Source organism: Giraffa tippelskirchi, chromosome 1 (genome assembly GCF_054371585.1).
Source record: "Giraffa tippelskirchi isolate mGirTip1 chromosome 1, T2T-mGirTip1v1.2.pri, whole genome shotgun sequence".
Lineage (NCBI taxonomy): Eukaryota > Metazoa > Chordata > Mammalia > Artiodactyla > Giraffidae > Giraffa > Giraffa tippelskirchi.
The window spans coordinates 38,838,004-38,858,250 of NC_137275.1; the positions used below are offsets into that span (position 1 = coordinate 38,838,004).

Consider the following 20,247-nt stretch of genomic DNA (forward strand, 5'->3'; position numbering starts at 1 on the left):
ACTTGACCTACAGAATATTTTAATGTCTTATATTATTGCTCTTGATACTAGAATGACTTTCAAAATTAACCATAATTTTTTGTTTATTTGTTTTTAATAGAGGGGCTTTGGTTCAGATTCAAACTGAATTACAATTTTAGCTTGAGGACATGGCATGTATATTTTTGAAGATCTATACCTGTGATTATAATGTTCTCCTCTCCAAATAAGGAACATAGTTAATAAATTTCAAAAAATAAATTTTTATTTTGTATTGGAGTATAGCCAGTTAATAATGTTTTTATTGTTTCAGGTTAACAATGAAGGGACTCAGCCATACATATACATGTATCCATTCTCCCTCAAACTCCCTCCCATCCAGACTGCCACATATCATTGAGCAGAGCGCCATGTGCTATACAGTCAGTCCTTGTTGGTTATCCATTTTAAATATAGCAGTGTGCACATGTCCATGCCAAAGTCCCTAACTCTACCTTCCCCCCAAACTTCCTCTCTGTCAACCATAAAAAAATATAATAGAGTTAAGTAAAAATCCTGTCCATTTGCTACTATCTACTGTTGGACATTTTTGAAATACAAAAGTTGGTTTCTTGTGGCCTCTATCCTCAGCAGTTTACTTTCTAGTGGAAGAATGAAAGAGATGGTGGATAAATTTAAACAAAACAAGATAGAATAGAAGCATTAAATTTGTAGGAAATTTCTTTCAAGTGAAAGTTTTAGAAAACTTCATGGAAATCACCTGGTAGAGGCAATATAATATTTTAAATTAAGGGGCCAGCATATGAAAATCCAAATGAAGAACAGTGGGGAAAATAGCTGGTCTAAACAGTTCTGTTTAGATGAAGTCTGGAACTCATGAAAATGAAAGGTGAGACTAAAACCTGGAAAAGCAGACTAGAATCTGAATGTGGAAGCCTCGACTATTCAGTTATTAATTTAATTTTCAGTCTATACTCAGTGGGGATTGTATTAATGATTTGGAACGGAGAATTGACATGAACAGAGATTTTTTTTTTTTTAATTATGAAAAGAGAACATTAAATCACTAAAATGAAAGGAATTAGCGATAGACAAAACACTACTGGTTTTGGCCAGACTTATACAGTTCAAGAAGCATTTTGCTTTTATCAGATTAGCCTGTGCTTAGTCCCTCAGTCATGTCCGACTCTTTGCAACCCCATGGACTCACCTCGTGGCCCACCAGGCTCCTCTGCCCATGGGATTCAATAAGGCAAGAATACTGGTGTGGGTTGCCATTCCCTTCTCCAGGGGATCTCCCTGATTCAGGGATTGAACTCTGGTCTCCGGTATTACAGGCAGATCTCTTACCATCTAGGCCATCAGAGAAGCCCTCATATTATATAAAGACACAGTAAGTCCTATCTTTGTTCCTACCTTTCCCCAAGTAAAGATTGTAATCTGTAACATGTAATTGTTAGTAACAATTATCTGTAAGAAGTAATTAAAGATTGTAATCTGTAAAAAATAAGGATATCACATTTTTTTTCTAGACTTTATTACTATTTTTATTTTGGGATATTAGTAAATATTCCTTTGTTAAAGCAATTTATAACAGAGACAGAGAGAAAAAATATACCATGTGGCATTTTTTAGTATATCTGGAAAAAGACTGATCAGAAAATCATGTTAATGAAGTGCTTTATTTTTAAAAATTATTTCCAAACTGGATTTTTTTTTTTTCATTTTACATACACAGCTACCAATCACAATCTCTCAGCCCTATGTGTCTCCTCATTGTAGTGACAGAGACAAGAAATGATTCTCTATTGGCTAATAACAGAATTGACTCCCCAAGAAATACATGTGTTTAAATATAAATAACCACAAAGAAGTGACCCAAGACAGTATTGAAACAAACTAAACAGTATACATTATAAACAAAGTAATGCATACTCTGAGTTGAATAAGGAAAAAATCAGAGTGTCTTGAAGCCATAAAAATATCAATATTTGAAAGATGGAGCCAATAAAACTCCTGCCTCTGGATTTTCTAAGCTAAGCAACCATAAGAAATGGCTGTGTAAATTTAGAATATATTCCAAAACAACTTAGAAAAAGCACTTTGAGACCTGTGGAAACTGATGAACCATGTCTTAGGATAAGTGGTAATTTCACCAAACCAGATGAAAAAACCTAGATTAAGCAAAGGTATCATAGGAGTTTTAGCTTAAGGATTTTTCATTCCATAGGTTTTGAGCCATGTATTTTTTAGAGTTGAAAGTCCTAGTAAGTTGTATTCAAATTTTCTACACAAAAGGCAAAAGTTTTCACTTTTTTCATCTGTCCTTAGAGCAAATATTCCCTAAACAGAGCATAGATTTTATTATAAAATGAAATTAATTTTAACTACAGTCTGGATACATGACATTGTTGATATCTTTACTCTCCTCACTTATCCTCCCTAAACCCTTTTTTAAAGAGTTAAAATACTAGGCTTCTTTAGAGTTCATGAAGTATGGAATCAGGAATCAGGCATATCCTTTGCTTTGTTTTTCCCTCTCATTTAGATAGCTTGAATGCAACTTCACTGAAGTCACCACATGAGTGTTTTCCTTTGCCCTCAAACTTCTGTTGCCATACTGATAGCAGATGAAATGCATAATGCTGAAAATATCTAATAATTCAAAGAAAGAATGGTCTAATTCTGACATCCCATGTGTGTGTAGTGAGCTGAGGGTGGGCATGTGGGACCAGCTTTTGACAGAACAAAAGCTGAATAATTCCTCATACAATTGAACAAAATATGACAAAGGAGAAACTAAACTGGGATGAAAAAAAGTTGAATTCATCAGATGATATATATCTGAACCTCAAAACTTCAGGAAAGTTTAAGTCTATAAAATGTTTAATGAGATAACATGTCTGAGTTAAGGATCCAAGCATTCCAAGGCAAGAGAGTTCCAGTGGCAATGTGCCTTAAGTAAGCCCTTTAATACTATGGATACAAGCAAAGCATTAATACATGAAAGACTGATTCTGGGACAGGATTTCCAGCCTTAGGTAATTAGTTGCATTCTTTGACTCCTAATTTAAGCCTTTACAAATTGAATGTCTGTCTATTTCTACTAAAAAACTACCTTCAGTTTGGTCCCAAATATTTTTAAAGCTCTTGAGGAGAGTCAGAGATCAATAAGGATGTTTAATGTTAAATAATAAAACCATCATGGAGTCAGTGGAAGATGCTGGAAAGAAGGCTAATCCATATGGCTGTTGTTATAGTTTCTAATTTTGTTTTTTGGTTTTTTTTTACCCTCATTTTCAGTCTGTGTGTGCTCTTGCATCTGGAGTGGGTCTATTATAAACATCTTATATACAGGTCTTGTTTTGTTTTTTTTTAATTAGTTTATTTTCTATTTTTTAATGAGTCCTCACCGGAAAATTGTGCTAAAGAAAAGAGAAAGATTTCGACATTAAGAAAGAGGAATAAAATGTACTTTCAGCCAAAGTTCATATTTTTTGCAGGGCAGTATTAAGAAAGACAAATGAAATTGGTCTGCAAAGTATTTGGCTTGCTCTCTTCCTAAAAAATAGAGAACTAAGCTAAGTGCATAGGGGAGCAGGTAGGGTTGGGGAAGATGCATTAGGCCAAGCAAATTTCTTTAGAGAGCATTTTACTAGGCTCTGTTATGAACTGAATGTTTGTGCTCCCCTAAAACTATGCCCCTAAATGTGATGGTGTTAGGAGGTGAGCTCTTTGGCAAGTTAATTAGGATTAGATTACCATGAGGGTGGAGTCCTCATGAATGGGATTAATGCCCTGAGTCAGATGACCCTTCACTTCCTGTCTCTCAGCTTGTGAGGATGCTGGAGTCAGCAGTCTGGAACCCTAAAATCCAAAGAGGGCTCCCACCAGAACTCTACTCTGCTGGCACCCTGATTTTGGACTTCCCATTCTCCCAAACCATGAAAAAAAAAGTTTCTGTTGCTTTTAAGCCTCCCAATCTATGGTATTTTTTGTTATATGTATGGTATTCTGAAGGGACTGAGACTCTATTGTGCTTTGATGGAGAGGTATTATGCATTAAAGGTAGAAATTTTATTTATATCACCCCCTTTGTTAGTAGAAGTTCTGCAAATGGTTTACTGTTAGCAATGCTAAATTAAGAAGGTTCAGAGAAGTGAAATTCACTTCCTCTAAGAAATTTGAGTTGTTAGAATCCCTCCAGTCTTAGACCTATACCAGGATTTGGAGCTCCTATCTTTACACACCATTGTCAGGAACTCAGCTGAATTGGGGAGAGAGCTGAGTTGCCAGGTGAGGGAGTAGCAATTAAAGCAGCAAACTTTAAGCCTTTAATCACTTACTGAGGTGCTATAAGCAAGCATCTTAAACTGAGGAATGGCTGACTCCCCCTGAGCATTTTCCCCCAAGGAGGGACACACAGGTGGAGGGGCAAATGGCATCAGTACAGGTGGAAGACATTTCACTGTTGAGGGCTCCCCTGACAAAAGGCTCTGGTAGTTCTATGGACTCTAGGCTACTGCACTCGCTGTGGAAGGGCTGGAGCAGGGTGAGGTGTAGAAAAGTACTGGGTACTGAGTCAGAGTGGGGAAAAGTATCTTCAAGATCTCCTTAAGGAATTCTTGGCAGAGGCAGCTGAAGAGTAGCCTAGCTAAAGGCCTCAGATGAAGAGACCTAGGGATAAAAGTACCCAGGCTGAGAATCTAAATAATGCAAAACTGTGACCAGCCAGCCAGCCTGAGACCTTGACTGCAACTGCCCTGAGAGCCTGCAGAGCATTTGCTGTGCCCGGGTTTGTTGCGGGGAAGGCAGCTTTCCCTGGTGAGGTCTGTCCGATAAAGCCTTTGTAATTACCTATTATATCAGGTCTGAAAAAAATCACATACAGGTTTTTAACTAGAAGCCAAACTCTTCAAACAGTTGTATTATTTGAAAAATAAATGAGTTGTTTGCAGTTGCTTTGACCTGTTTCACTAGAATACAGAAAGATTTCTGAGAGAGACTGCATATTTGATTATAAAGTCAAATAATGACCAGTAACTATTATGGCTCTTTTTGAAAAGCCATAGTCATAGTTAAACAGTCCACAATAAGATGAAAGATTAGTACAAATACTTCTGGTTTCACCTACTAATGAGTAACATGATTCATTAAATTTTAGAAGAATATAAGTCTTCAAAGTAAAAAATAATCAGCAACAACAGAAAAGTCAAACCCATCTCTGATGTATTGAGTGCTCTAAAAATGAAGAAGATAATCAATAAAATAGAAGGCAATATACTAGAACAGTTTTAGTTTTTCAGTAATCACTCAAACACCAGAGAAACACTTAAACTGTTAGACCAGTTTTCACTGACTATGACTGCAACATGAATTTATTTTGGGGGAATGTTGAAGTTAAGGAAAGTCTATATGATTAAAAAGAGTATGACAAGCTTTCAACAAAACCCAACAAATCACAAGTGCTTATTTCATTCCTATAATCCTGGAAAACTTCAAAAATAGGTAAGAGAGAAAGCACATGTGTGCACATGGCTTCATGTATTTTATATATAAATATATATATATATATATATATCTCCTAATACATAAGGGAGAGAATCCTTTATTTGCACTTCTTCTGGATTTCCCAGCTATAACCCATCTTAAATTTACTTGAGGTCAAAAAAAGCCCTGTGATCTAGTACAGACGTATGACTTACTTGTACAGCTTATGCCTGAAGCCAGTGAAATAAAATTATGAGAAAAATTTCCAAAATGTAAAATGGACTGTATCATCCTCAATAAATAGACTCAGATTCAAGCAATTTTACAGAAAAAATAATTTACCTAAAATTTCTGAGAGTACAAGTTAAATGAATCCAGTTCTACACAAAAGATAAAAGAACCACTCCTTTCCAATAACTTCATAAATGCTACCTCTGTGATTTTAAACTAAAATTTGAATCTTTCATATTCAAATATTTAGTCTTCAGATTTTAATGAATTAAGTAACATGATCTTAGGAAAAGGTAATAATAGTATCTAGAGCCATATTTTGGATCAAATGTAGAATATATTGGAAAAAGAAGCAGAGGGAAAACAGTGTTATAATTTCTCTGAGATAATTATTGCTTAGTTGAAGGTGAGAGAGAAAGATTCTATGTTGTTGAGGCAAGGCAAATGAGGTGACAATATTTGGCAAAAATAATAAAGTTCTGGAAGCAAAGATTTATATTAAATGTCATGGAAAGAAACCAAATTTAATTATGTGTTAAAGGAATAGAGTCATAAACTTACATTATATGATGGAAATACTGCTTATTAGAAATGGAGATTTAGATAACATGACTCATTCAACATTAATTATATTAATGTAAATAATTGGAAAAATATGACTTACCTAGATGTTGTGCTGACAGTAAGAGGTAAAGAAATATATTTTAAGGAAAGTGTGAAGCTGAAACTCCAACACTTTGGCCACCTCATGCAACTAGTTGACTCATTGGAAAAGACCCTGATACTGAGAAGGATTGGGGGCAGGAGGAGAAGGGGACGACAGAGGATGAGATGGCTGGATGGCATCACCGACTCGATGGACATGAGTTTGGGTAAACTCCAGGAGTTGATGATGGACAGGGAGGCGTGGCGTCCTGAGATTTATGGGGTCGCAAAGAGTCAGACATGACTGAGCAACTGAACTGACTGACTGATGCTTATTTTTGCCTCTTGTGCTCCATGTTCTTAAAAAAATACATTGTATATTAAAACATTTCCTTTATTGATGCTAAGTCGCTTCAGTCGTGTCCGACTCTGTGCGACCCCATAGACGGCAGCCCACCAGGCTCCCCCGTCCCTGGGATTCTCCAGGCAAGAACACTGGAGTGGGTTGCCATTTCCTTCTCCAGTGCATGAAAGGGAAAAGTGAAAGTGAAGTCGCTCAGTCGTGTCCGACTCTTAGCAACCCCATGGGCTGTAGCCTACCAGGCTCCTCCATCCATGGGATTTTCCAGGCAAGAGTACTGGAGTGGGGTGCCATTGCCTTCTCCATTTCCTTTATTACTAATCTATTAATTGGTATTGGCTTCCCTGGTGGTTCAGGGGTAAAGAATTTGCCTGCCAATGCAGGAGACTCAGGTTCAATCCCTGGATTGGAAAGATCTCCTGGAGAAGGAAATGGCAATCTACTCCAGTATTCTTGCCTGGAGAATTCCATGGCCAGAAGAACATGGTAGGCTACAGTCCATGGGGTAACAGAAGAGTTGGACACAATTTAGCAACTACATAACAACAACAGCAACATTAATTTGTGTGTGTGTGTGTGTGTGTGTGTGTGTATTTAAGCCAAGCTTGACCATTTTGTTAGTTGTATACAATTAAAAGTACCCATTATTATTGATATCTACAGCCCTTAAAGTATTATATTTAGGGAATCTTTACTAGTTAAGCTGTATAGGAAAATCTTGAGATTTCCATTCGATAGTGAAAGGAATACAAATAGAGTAGTTTCTATTAATTAAAATTCTTTTCTAAATGAAGTATATTTGTTTTACAACAGTATTTTTGCGTATTATATTCAACTGTAGGTTATTAGAAGATGATGCAGAGAAGGCAATGGCAACCCACTCCAGTGTTCTTGCCTGGAGAATCCCAGGGATGGGGGAGCCTGGTGAGCTTCTGTCTATAGGGTCGCACAGAGTCGGACACAACTGAAGTGACTTAGCAGCAGCAGCAGAAGATGATGGATATAGTGTATTTTAAATATAATAGTTTGTATCTGTTAATTCTATACCCCTGGTTGGACCCTCTCCCCTTCACTTTCCCCTCTGGTAACCACAAGGTTCCTATCTCTGTGAGTCTGTTTCTGTTTTGTATATACATTCATTTACACTGTTTTTTAGATTCCACATATAAGTGGTATATGGTACTTGTCTTTGATTTATTTGACAAAGCATAATATTCTCTAGGTCCATCTATGTTGCTCCTAATGGCAGTATTTCATTCTTTTTGTGGCTAATATTCCACTCTGTGCGTGTGTGTGCCCGCATCACATCTTCTTAATCCAATTGTCTGTTGATGGGCCCTTGGATTGCTTCCATGATATCTAGGCTATTATAAATAGTGCTGCTATGAACAATGATGTTCATATTTCTTTGCAAATTAGGGCTTTTGCTTTTCTAGATATATAGGAGTGGAATTTCTGGATTGTATGGTGTTTCTACTTTTAGGTTTTTTTAATTTTTATTTTTTATTGTTTTCCATACTGGCTGCATCAGTTTACATTCCTATGAACAATGTTCCAGGTTTCCCTTTTCCTTCATCCTCTGCAATATTTGTTATTTGCAGATGTTTTGATGAGAACCTTTCTGACAGGTGTGGGGTGATTCCACATTGTGGTTTGATTTGAATTTCTCTAATAATTAGTGATATTGAGCATCTTTTCATGCACCTATTAGCCATTTGTATGTTTTCTTTGGATAAGTGTCTATTCAAGCCTTCTGCTCATTCTCTGATTCAAGTTTTTTTTTTTTTTCTTTCCTGAAGTTGAGTTGTATGAGCTGTTTGGATATTTTGGTTATTAACCTCTTGTCAACTGCATTATTTGCAAATCTTTTCTCATATTTCACAAGTAATTTTTTTTCTCATTTTGTTGATGGTTTCATTTGCTGTGCAAAAGCTTTTAAGTTTAATTAGATCCCATTTGTTTATTTTTGCTTTTATTTATTTTGCCTTGAGAAACAGATTCAAGAAAATATTGCTATGATTTATGTCAAAGTGTTTTGCCTATGCTCTCTTCTATGAGTTCATTTCATGTTCTACATTGAAGTCTTTAACCCATTATATGTTCTTTTTTTTTTTTGGTATGGTGTAAAATAATGGTCCAGTTTCATTACTTTGCATGTGGGTATCAGTTTTTCAAACACAATTTATAAGAGATTGTCTTTTCCCCACTGCATATTCTTGGCTCCTTTGTCATAAACTAGCTGAGCATAGATATGTAAGTTTAATTCTGAGCTCTCTATTCTGTTCCATTGATCAATGTGTCTGTTTTTATGCAAATACCACACTTTTAAAATTACAATAAAATTTTTAAAAGTAAATTACTGCAGCTTTGTAATATAGTAGAAATTTTAGGACTATTCTATTTCTAGGAAAAATGGCATTGGCATTTTAATAGGGATTGTATTGTACTTGTATATTGCTAACAATATTGAGTCCTCCAATTATGAGCATAGAATATCTTTCCATTTATTTGGCTCTTCGTCAAATTATTTCACTTATGTCTTGTAATTTTCTGTATATACAAGCCTTTCATCTTCCTGGTCAAATTTATTCCTAAGTATTTTATTGCTTTTGAGGCAACTATAACTGGAATTGTTTTCTTAATTTTTCTAATAGTTCATATTCATGTATAGAAAGGCAAGTTTTGTGTATTGATTCTGTATATTTTAATTTTACTGAATTTACTGATTAGTTCTAGCAGTTTTCAGTGGACCTCTTAGGGTTTTCTGTATATTATACCATGTCATCTGCAGATAGTGAGTTTTAATTCTTCCTTGACACCATGGATTTCCCTCCCCCCTACTTTAATTAGTCTGGCTAAAATTTCAAAATTATGTTGCATAATAGTGGTGAGAGTGTCTTGCTCCAGATCATAGAAGAAAAGCTTTCTAGCTCTATATCATTGAGTTAGTTGTGATCTTGACATATATGGCCTTTATTTTGTTATGTAACTTCCATACCCACTTTACTGAGAGTTTTTATCATGAATGGATGCTGACTTATATTAAATGTCTTTTTGCCATCTACTGAGATAATAGTGGTCCACTGGAGAAAGGTATGGCAAACCACTTCAGAATTCTTGCCATGAGAACCCCATGAACAATATGAAAAGGCAAAAAGACAGGGCACTGAAAGATGAACTCCGCAGATCGGTAGGTCCCCAATATACTACTGGAGATCAGTGGAGAAATAACTCCAGAAAGAATGAAGAGATGGAGGCAAAGCAAAAACAGCACCCAGTTCTCGGTGTGACAGGTGATGGAAACAAGGTCCGATGTTGTAAAGAGCAATATTGCATAGGAACCTGGAATGTTAGGTCCATGAAACAAGGCAAATTGGAAGTGGTCAAACAGGAGATGGCAAGAGTGAACATTGACATTTTAGGAATCAGTGAACTAAAATGAACTAGAATGGGCGAATTTGACTCAGATGACCATTATATCTACTACTGTGAGCAAGAATCCCTTAGAAGAAATGGAATAGCCATCATAGTCAACAAAAGAGTTCAAAATGCAGTGCTTGGATGCAATCTCAAAAATGACAGGATGATCTCTGTTCGTTTCCAAAGCAAAACATTCAATATCACAGTAAGCCAAGTCTAAGCCCCAACCATAATGCTGAAGAAGCTGAAGTTGCATGGTTCTACGAAGACCTACAAGACCTTTTGAACTAAAACCCAAAAGAGATATCCTTTTCATTATAGGGGACTGGAATGCAAAAGTAGGAAGTCAAGAAACACCTGGAGTAACAGGCAAATTTGGCCTTGGAGTACAGAATGAAGCAGGACAAAGACTAAGAGAGTTTTTCCAAGAGAACACACCGGTCATAGCAAACACCCTCTTCCAACAACACAAGAGAAGACTCTACACATGGACATCACCAGACAGTCGACACCGAAATCAGATTGATTGTATTTTTTGCAGCCAAAGATGGAGAAGCTCTATACAATCAGCAAAAAAAAAAGACAGAGAGCTGACTGTGGCTCAGATTATGAACTCCTTATTGCCAAATTCAGACTTAAATTGAAGAAAGCAGGGAAACCACTAGATCATTCAGGTGTGACCTAAATCAAATCCCTTACGATTATACAGTAGAAGTGAGAAATAGATTTAAGGACTAGGTCTGATAGACAGAGTGCCTGATGAACTATGGACAGAGGTTTGTGACATTGTACAGGAGATGGGGATCAAGACCATCCCCAAGAAAAAGAAATGAAAAAAGCAAAATGGCTGTCTGAGGAAGCCTTACAAATGGCTGTGAATAGAAGAGAAGTGAAAAGCAAAAGAGAAAAGGAAAGATATATCCATTTGAATGCAGAGTTCCAAAGAATAGCAAGGAGAGATAAGAAAGCCTTCCTCAATGAACAGTGCAAAGAAATAGAGGAAAACAATAGAACAGGAAAGACTAGATATCACAAGAAAATTAGAGATACCAAAGGAATATTTCATGCAAAGATGGGCTCAATAAAGGACATAAATGGTATGCACCTAACAGAAGCAGAAGATATTCAGAAGAGGTGGCAAGAATACACAGAAGAACTGTACAAAAAAGATCTTCACCACGCAGATAATCACAACGATGTGATCACTCACCTTGAGCCAGACATTCTAGAATGTGAAGTCAAGTGAGCCTTAGGAAGAAACATGACAAACAAAGCTAGTGGAGGTGATGGAATTCCAGTTGAGCTCTTTCAAATCCTAAAAGATGATGCTGTGAAAGTGCTGCCCTCAATATGTCAGCAAATTTGGAAAACTCAGCAGTGGCCACAGGACTGGAAAATTTCAGTTTTCTTTCCAATCCCAAAGAAAGGCAATGCCAAAGAATGCTCAAACTACCGCACAATTGCACTCATGTCACGCACTAGTAAAGTAATGCTTAAAATTCTCCAAGCCAGGCTTCAGCAATACATGAACTGTGAACTTCCAGATGTTCAAGCTGGTATTTAGAAAAGGCAGAGAAACCAGAGATCATATAGCTAACATCTGTTGGATCATCAAAACAGCAAGAGTTCCAGAAAAACATCTATATCTGCGTTATTGACTATGCCAAAGCATTTGAATGTGTGGATCACAAGAAACTGTGGAGAATTTTGAAAGAGATGGAATACCAGACCACCCGATCTGCCTCTTGAGAAATCTGTATGCAGGTCAAGAAGCAACAGTTAGAACCGGACATGGAAAAAGAGACTGGTTCCAAATCAGGAAAGGAGTACGTCAAGGCTGTGTATTATCCCTTTGGTTAATTAACTTATATGCAGAGTACATCATGAGAAACCCTGGGCTGGATGAAGCACAAGTTGGAATCAAGATTGCTGGGAGAAATATCGATAACCTCAGATATGCAGATGACACCACCCTTATGGCAGAAAGTGAAAAAGAACTAAGGAGTCTCTTGATGAAAGTGAAAGAAGAGAGTTAAAATGTTGGCTTAAAGCTCAATATTCAGAAAACTAAGATCATGGCATGCAGTCCCATCACTTCATGGCAAATAGATGGGAAACAGTGGCAGACTTTATTTTGGGGGGCTCCAAAATCACTGCTGATGGTGATTGCAACCATGACATTAAATATGCCTACTCCTTGGAAGGAAAGTTATGACCAACCTAAACAGCATATTAAAAGTAAAAGTGAAAGTGAAAGTTGCTCAGTCCTGTATGTCTCTTTGTGATTCCATGGACTTTACAGCCCATGGAATTTTCCAGACCAGAATATTAGAGTACATGGCCTTTCCCTTCTCCAGGGATCTTTCCAACCCAGGGATTGAGCCCAGGTCTCCCACATTGAAGGCAGATTCTTTACCAGCTTAGCCACAAGGGAAGACTAAGAGTACTTGAGTGTTTAGCCTATCCCTTCACCAGTGGATCTTCCCGGCCCAGGAATTGAATTGGGGTCTCCTGCCTTGCAGGCAGATTCTTTACCAACTGAGCTATTAGGGAAGCACATTAAAAAGCAGAGACATTACTTTGCCAACAAAGGTCCATCTATTCAAGGCTATTCTTTTTCCATTACTCATGTATTGATGTGAGAATTGGACTATAAAGAAAGCTAAGCGCCAGAGAATCGATGCTTTCGAATTGTTGTGTTGGAGAAGACTCCTGAGTGTCTTGGAATGCAAGGAGATCCAACCAGTACATCCTAAAGGAGATCTGTCCTGAGTGTTCATTCAAAGGACTGATGTTGAAGCTGCAACTCCAATACTTTGGCCACATGATCCGAAGAGCTGACTCATTTGAAGAGACCCTGATGCTGGGAAAGATTGAAGGCAGGAGGAGAAAGGGACGACAGAGGATGAAACGGTTGGATGGCATCACCGACTTGATGGATATGAGTTTGGGTAAACTCCGGGAGTTGGTGATGGACAGGGAGGCCTTGTGTGCTGCAGTCTATGGGGTCGCAGAGTTGGACACGACTGAGCGACTGACCTGAACTGAACTGAGATAATATTTTGTTTTTTATCCTCTTTTTGTTAATGTGGTTATCACATTGATTGCTATTTTTCTGATACTGATCCATTCTTTCATCCATGAAATAAATCCCACTGGACCATGTTGTGTAATCCTTTTAATGTATTAATTAATTCTCTTGCTAGAATATTATTGAAGATATTTACATTTATGTTCAACAGGGAGATTGGCCTATAATTTTATTTTCCTTTTTGTAGTCTTGTCTGATTTTGGATATTAGGATAATGTTGGATTTGTAAGATGTGTTTAGAAGTATTTCTTCTTTTTCTGTTGTGGCAACAGTGTGAGAAGGATTGGTATTATTTGTTTCAAATGTTTGACACAGTACCTGCTGCTGCTGCTGCTAAGTCGCTTCAGTCATGTCCAACTCTGTGCGATCCCATAGACAGCAGCCCACCAGGCTCCTCTGTCCCTGGGATTCTCCAGGCAAGAATACTGGAGTGGATTGCCATTTCCTTCTCCATTGACATAGTACCTAGTATTTGACATCATTCTGGCTCAAAAAATATATAATAAACAAAATTTTAAGTTTAGAAAAAACATACAAACAGAGCTAACAGAAGCTTTGTAAAACCATGTCGCTTGGCCAACTTCATTAATAATCTTTCTTGATTCTGTGAATTTTTGCATTCCCAAAGCAAAATAATTTTTTTGTATAAATAAGTGGAAAAAACCTGTAATCATATTGGAAACTATGAAAGTTATTTGGAAAAATCAGTCATTCCTAGTTTTAAATGTGTAAGAATATATAAACAGAAATTTCTTAAATAAATGTGACAAAAGCATTTCTATAAAAGCAATAGGAAATCTTAATACATTCTTTTACATTTAAGTACATAAAATATTTAATATATTTTAGGTACATAAAATACTTAATACATTTTTATTAGGAAATCTTAATAAAAATTCTCTACATTAGTAGAAAAAATTAAAATTTCATTTAAAGTCAGGAACACATAAATTTTCTACCACCATTATTTTTTTAGAATGTCTCCAAGAAGCAAGAAGAAGAAAAATTATATTGTTTCACTGGTAATTTGACTTTTGAAAAACTGAAGAAATTCTAATTTAAAAATCTCATTTCTGAAGATAATTTGGTAAGGTGGCTAAGCATAATATAAAGCAAAATGCCAATAGATTTTCTTAATTATTAAAATGAGCATCCGGAAAAGGTGTTGTTAAAAAGTATAATTATAAAAAACAAATATCCATAAATTAAGTTTATATAAAATTTGACCGTTGTAGTTCAAAACTGAAATAATAGACAAATAAAGTGAAAATCAATGTGCATTTCATATATAAATGTAATATATGAAGTTTTAAAGTGATTTGTAAATATCTCACTTAAAATACACATGCAATTTGATCAAAGTAACCTCATATTATGGGAGTCAGGTAGAGATGAGGAAACTAATAGCTTTGCATTTTTACGTTTTTAGAAAATTTTACTTGGTTTAACAAGCATGCTTGACTGCTATAATCTGAAAAGAGAATTTATAAGATTACTTAAGTTAAAATTATTTCAGAATGATCTTGCTGAGACTTTAAACAGATTTAAAGGACTTGTAGTGACTGTAAATTCATGCATCCTAATATTTTTTTTAAAGATAGTAATGCTAACTGTGAGTCAATCTGGGTCCTCTTCTCAGTGCCTTGTCATAAAAGGAAAAGAAATCTTGACAGGAAAAGGCATGCTTCTATCTCAAACTGATGCATGGTATCTGTAGTAGGAAAAGGAGTAAATATATGCTGATTATGAAAAGCAAAAGAAAGAGAACACTTTCTCTTATTTTTTTTATCATTTTGGAATTATCTTTTGCTCTACATTTTTCAAGTTAAAGTAGAAAAATATTGCATAACTATTCTGAGATTAGTCACTACCACTAAAATTGTGACCTCATGTTCAAATATAAACACACAGTACTAATACAAGGTATAATGCATTATTCTTCTATTTCTGTGCGTGTTAGTCACTCAGTCATGTCCGACTCTTTGCAACCCCATGTACTGTAGCCTGCCAGGCTTCTCTGTCCATGAAATTTTCCAAGAAAAAATACTGGAGTGGAGTGAGTTGCCATTTCCTCCTCCATATAAGCCTTAGATTTAGAAAACAAAACAGTTAAGATTTTTCCATTTGTACCATTTGTTCAAACCAAAATACTTCCTCCATTTTAAGGTTAAAATCAGCTGTGGTTGGATCTCAAACAAGCTTAACAGAGTGTATTCACAATCCTTATGGAATATTTCACCATTGGTATGGTATCAGAGCCAATTGTGATTCCTAAAAAATAAAAATATAAAACAATCACTGGGTAACTTGGAAAGAAAATGTAATATTTATAATGCATGTTTCAAATGGGTTAAAGTATTTAAAAGCATATGGCTCACATTTAAATACATGATATGTACAATAATAAACATATTCAGAAAAAATATAAGTAGCATCTTTTATACATTTGCACTGTTATGTTGTAGATGACTACTTTATTATCTGGGATTGTAATCTCTAGACTTATATATCCTATTATATAAACTTTCTTTCAGAATCATGTATGTTCAGTTTTATGTCTTATCAATGAAAACTTCATTTTCTTTACCTATTTAAAATGTGAATCATTTCTTTGGAAAACATAAAAATGATCTAAGTTAAGTTTACATGCAAGTTTAAATATTATTTCCTTCACAACCATCAGTATATCAAGATATATATAAAATACATATATCTTTCAAAACTATATATTAATCTTTGAAGGAAATCCAAAAAATTATATTCATATGTTTCACATGAATACAATTCTATGCAGTTTCTCTCTTCTCTTTCTATATACATACATTAGTATCTGTTAATTTATATATATATATATATATATATATATATATATATATGTATGGGTGTGTGTGTATACAAACATGGATACATACATGGATATACACATACTTTACATTCATTAATACTATTTACAATCATAGTATGAACTTACTCAAAATGATATGGAGTACTCAAAAAATTACATAGATTAGGTATATGTTATGCTTTCAAAATTTAAGTAACAAAATCATTACTAAAAAAAAATAATTCAGATGTGTTTTTTCACTGATGAATAGTCAACTAATAAAACTCACTGGAAATTTGAGAATAAGATACAATTATAAACTGAATGAGAATTGCATGGATAAAAAATGACTCATATTTAAAAACTAGTGTCAGCTGGATGATTTAAGTGACTCCACATCGGTTTTGTCATGAACTGTCAAATATTTCTGAAGGAGTAAAAAATAATTCAGTGTCTAATTTCCATCTTGACACAAGGGGGGTGGTGGTGGTCACATTTTTTTACACAAAAATAAACTCAAAATGGATTAAAGATCTAAACCTAAGACCAGAAACTATAAAACTCCTAGAGTAAAACATAGGCAAAACACTCTCTGACATAAACCACAGCAGGATCCTCTATGACCCACCTCCCAGAATATTGGAAATAAAAGCAAAAATAAACAAATGGGACCTAATTAAAATTAAAAGTTTTTGCACAACAAAGGAAACTATAAGCAAGGTGAAAAGACAGCCTTCAGAATGGGAGAAAATATTAGCAAATGAAGCAATGGACAAACAATTGATCTCAAAAATATTCAAGCAACTCCTGCAGCTCAATTCCAGAAAAATAAATGACCCAATCAAAAAGTGGGCCAAAGAACTAAACAGACACTTCTCCAAAGAAGACATACAGATGGCTAACAAACACATGAAAAGATGCTCAACATCATCCATTCTCAGAGAAATGCAAATCAAAACCACAATGAGGTACCATTTCATGCCAGTCAGAATGGTTGCTATCCAAAAGACTACAAACAATAAATGCTGGAGAGAGTGTGGAGAAAAGGGAACCCTCTTACACTGTTGGTGGGAATGCAAACTAGTACAGCCAATATGGAGAACAGTGTGGAGATTCCTTAAAAAACTGGAAATAGAACTGCCATATGATCCAGCAATCCCACTGCTGGGCATATACACTGAGGAAACCAGAACTGAAAGAGACACGTGTACCCCAATGTTCATCGCAGCACTGTTTATAACAGCCAGGACATGGAAGCAGCCTAGATGCCCATCAGCAGACGAATGGATAAGGAAGCTGTGGTACATATACACAATGGAATATTACTCAGCCATTAAAAAGAATACATTCGAATCAGTTCTAATGAGGTGGATGAAACTGGAGCCTATTATACAGAGTGAAGTAAGCCAGAAAGAAAAACACCAATACAGTATACTAACACATACATATGGTATGTAGTTAATCGGTAAAGATAACCCTGTATGCGAGACATCAAAAGAGACACAGATAAATAGAACAGTATTATGGACTCTATGGGAGAGGGCGAGGGTGGGATGATATGGGAGAATGGCATTGAAGCATGTAAATTATCATATGTGAAAGGAATCGCCAGTCCAGTTTTGACACATGATACAGGGCGCTTGGGGCTGGTGCACCGGGATGACCCGGAGGGATGGGATGGGGAGGGAGGTAGGAGGAGGGTTCTGGAAGGGGAAAACATGTACACCCATGGTGGATTCATGTTAATGTATGGCAAAACAAATACAATAAAAAAAAAAATTCAGTGAAAATATGACAAAATGCTTACTTGAGTAAAAAAACTCCACATTGTGAACATTTTTCATTTAAAAAAATCTTATTTTTTATGTATATATTATAAATTTCCTGTTGAAATGAATTAGCAATGTGACTGTATTATTAATAAATAATTATTGAGTATAATTATTATTTTAATTTCTAATTGAAAGTTTTGGTCTACTCTTTAGAAGAAAAATTGTACTAAACCACTTAGAAATTAATTTTTCAATTACAAAATTTCAAAACTTCTCTATATAATATATATAAACTTGAATTTTTGATTAGATTGACAAATTTTATTAATATCTCAAAAATCAAGCTTAGAATGCACACCTTATTCTTTGTTTATATCATTAAACTTTGGATTCCCTTCACATTCTTCATATTAATATGTTGTGATATTTGCCTATTTTTAAAGTATACAATATAACTTAGATTTCTTTAATAGTAAATTGTTTACATTTAAAATACTAGTAAGCCAAAGGGAAGAAAAAAGTGAATTTTCTTAGAAAGTTTAGAGAACACATTTTGGTAAGTATTTATATGTTTACTGATATTGTTCCCATTCCATTTTCATAATTTGTTTTTGTTTCATTTTTCTCTTATTTTACTTGGCAGGTCACTTGAAAACACAACCAGAATTGAAGTTCCCTAATCCTTTATCAAAGAATAGTTATTTCAAATTTTTCCTGTCTTTTAAGTGCTTGAAAGCGTATATTGACCTTAACTGCCGTTTATAGGTTTTCTGGAATAAAAATCATGAACATCCAAGAGAAATTTTTAGTTTATTCTGCATGCTTTTTAAGTGAACTGAATGACAAAACACAATAATTCTCTCATAACATAAACAACATTAGGAAAAGATGAAAATGTCAAAGCAAAAAGGAAACTTGGAACATAGATCCAGTTGGCTCTACCTGTAAATATAGAAAGTCCAGAGGAAAGAAACAGTGCTTTACTAAGACATAAATTGCCAAAGACATTTTATATGAACTGCAAGAGAATTGCTTCTCTCTATTAAAAGGTTTACTGAGTTGAAGCTAGAAGATGCTTGAAAATATTTTCTTATAAAATTCCTGAAATCTAAGGAAAAGAAAAATGAGACTGTCACCTGAGTTCTTTACACAATACTGCAGTCTGACAAATGAAGCAAGATTAATGATAGCATATTAAACTAAAAATAAACAATAAAAACAATGCAAAGTGCAAATTTCACTTTGTAAGAAAACTGTATTCTGGAAATGCCTGGGTTCTTTTACTTTGTGAACCCAGTAATTTCATTCCTTGAGAATCTACCATCGAAGAATAAAAAACTAGACATGTATACAAGGATATTTTGTGATTTTTATGGTGTTAAAACCCATAATCTGGGTGAATGCCATCAAAGAATATTGGTGAGCCATACCATATGATCCACCATACCATAAAGTATGTTAGACACAAAAATAATATCTGTTATTTGGCAAGATTTTCAGAGATATTGTTAAGTGGGGTAAAAACAAGATACAAAAAGCATAGGTTCATATGTGTATGTGTCTCTAATTTAATAAAAATACATAAGCATGAAAAATATGGAAATGTTTATTAGAAAGTTGTTAACATCAGTGTCCAGGCATAGACAGCAACGCCTGTTAGAATGGGAAAGAGAAAAGAGGTAGACAAAAATTCAAACAAAACATCAAAAACAATTAACTGGTTTTGTGAAAAATATGTATGTTTGTATACATAAACACACATACATGTGAATGTATATATACATACACACGTATATAGTACCTTGTTTTATAAAATTATGTACATATGCTTGTGTCTCATAAATTGTCAAGTAAATATTGAGGAAAAGTGGCAAAATCTTATTACAGTCTTTTAGTTTGACTTTTCAAGTTTAAATCTAATATGGCAATACTCTTTCAGCTTTGCATGCATAATCTATACTTTGGCTTCATTCTCCTTTGTTTATTATGAAGATACATTTAATTAGCTAATAGGAAGTCAACGACCATTCTCTCTCAGGATAGACAAGGTGATTTCAATTTCTATGCCTTCAAGCAGGTCTATCTCCATAATTTCTAAAGATTTTTATCTGTTATTTATAGGTTAATATATAATGTTGCACATCCTGAAAATTTGTCCAGAAATGCACTGCCTACACTATGAAATAATTAGCTAATGCAGATCTGAAGGTTGTCCAACAGACATACACAGATACAACATCTTCATAGGAATTAAAAAGCTTACTACAGACATGTATAAATGTGTTTACAGTAAATAATGACTGTTTTAATGTGCTAGTAAAATTGTCAAATTTTTAAGTGTCTGGATTTAACCCAGAGCCAATAATTATTTTATTTCATTTGTAACAATGAATATTTCAATTGGATTATTAATTAGGTTATTGCATTCCCTTTC

The 20,247-nt window shown here is 34.9% G+C and overlaps 1 long non-coding RNA gene across 1 annotated transcript; it reads left to right on the forward strand.

Moving 5' to 3' along the window:
• The first annotated feature begins 2,705 nt into the window (after positions 1–2,705).
• LOC145544841 (uncharacterized) lies at positions 2,706–19,408 on the forward strand. The gene is made up of 2 exons (XR_014081666.1): positions 2,706–3,020; positions 18,457–19,408. It is a non-coding gene; the product is annotated as an uncharacterized LOC145544841 (long non-coding RNA).
• Positions 19,409–20,247: the final 839 nt, after the last annotated feature.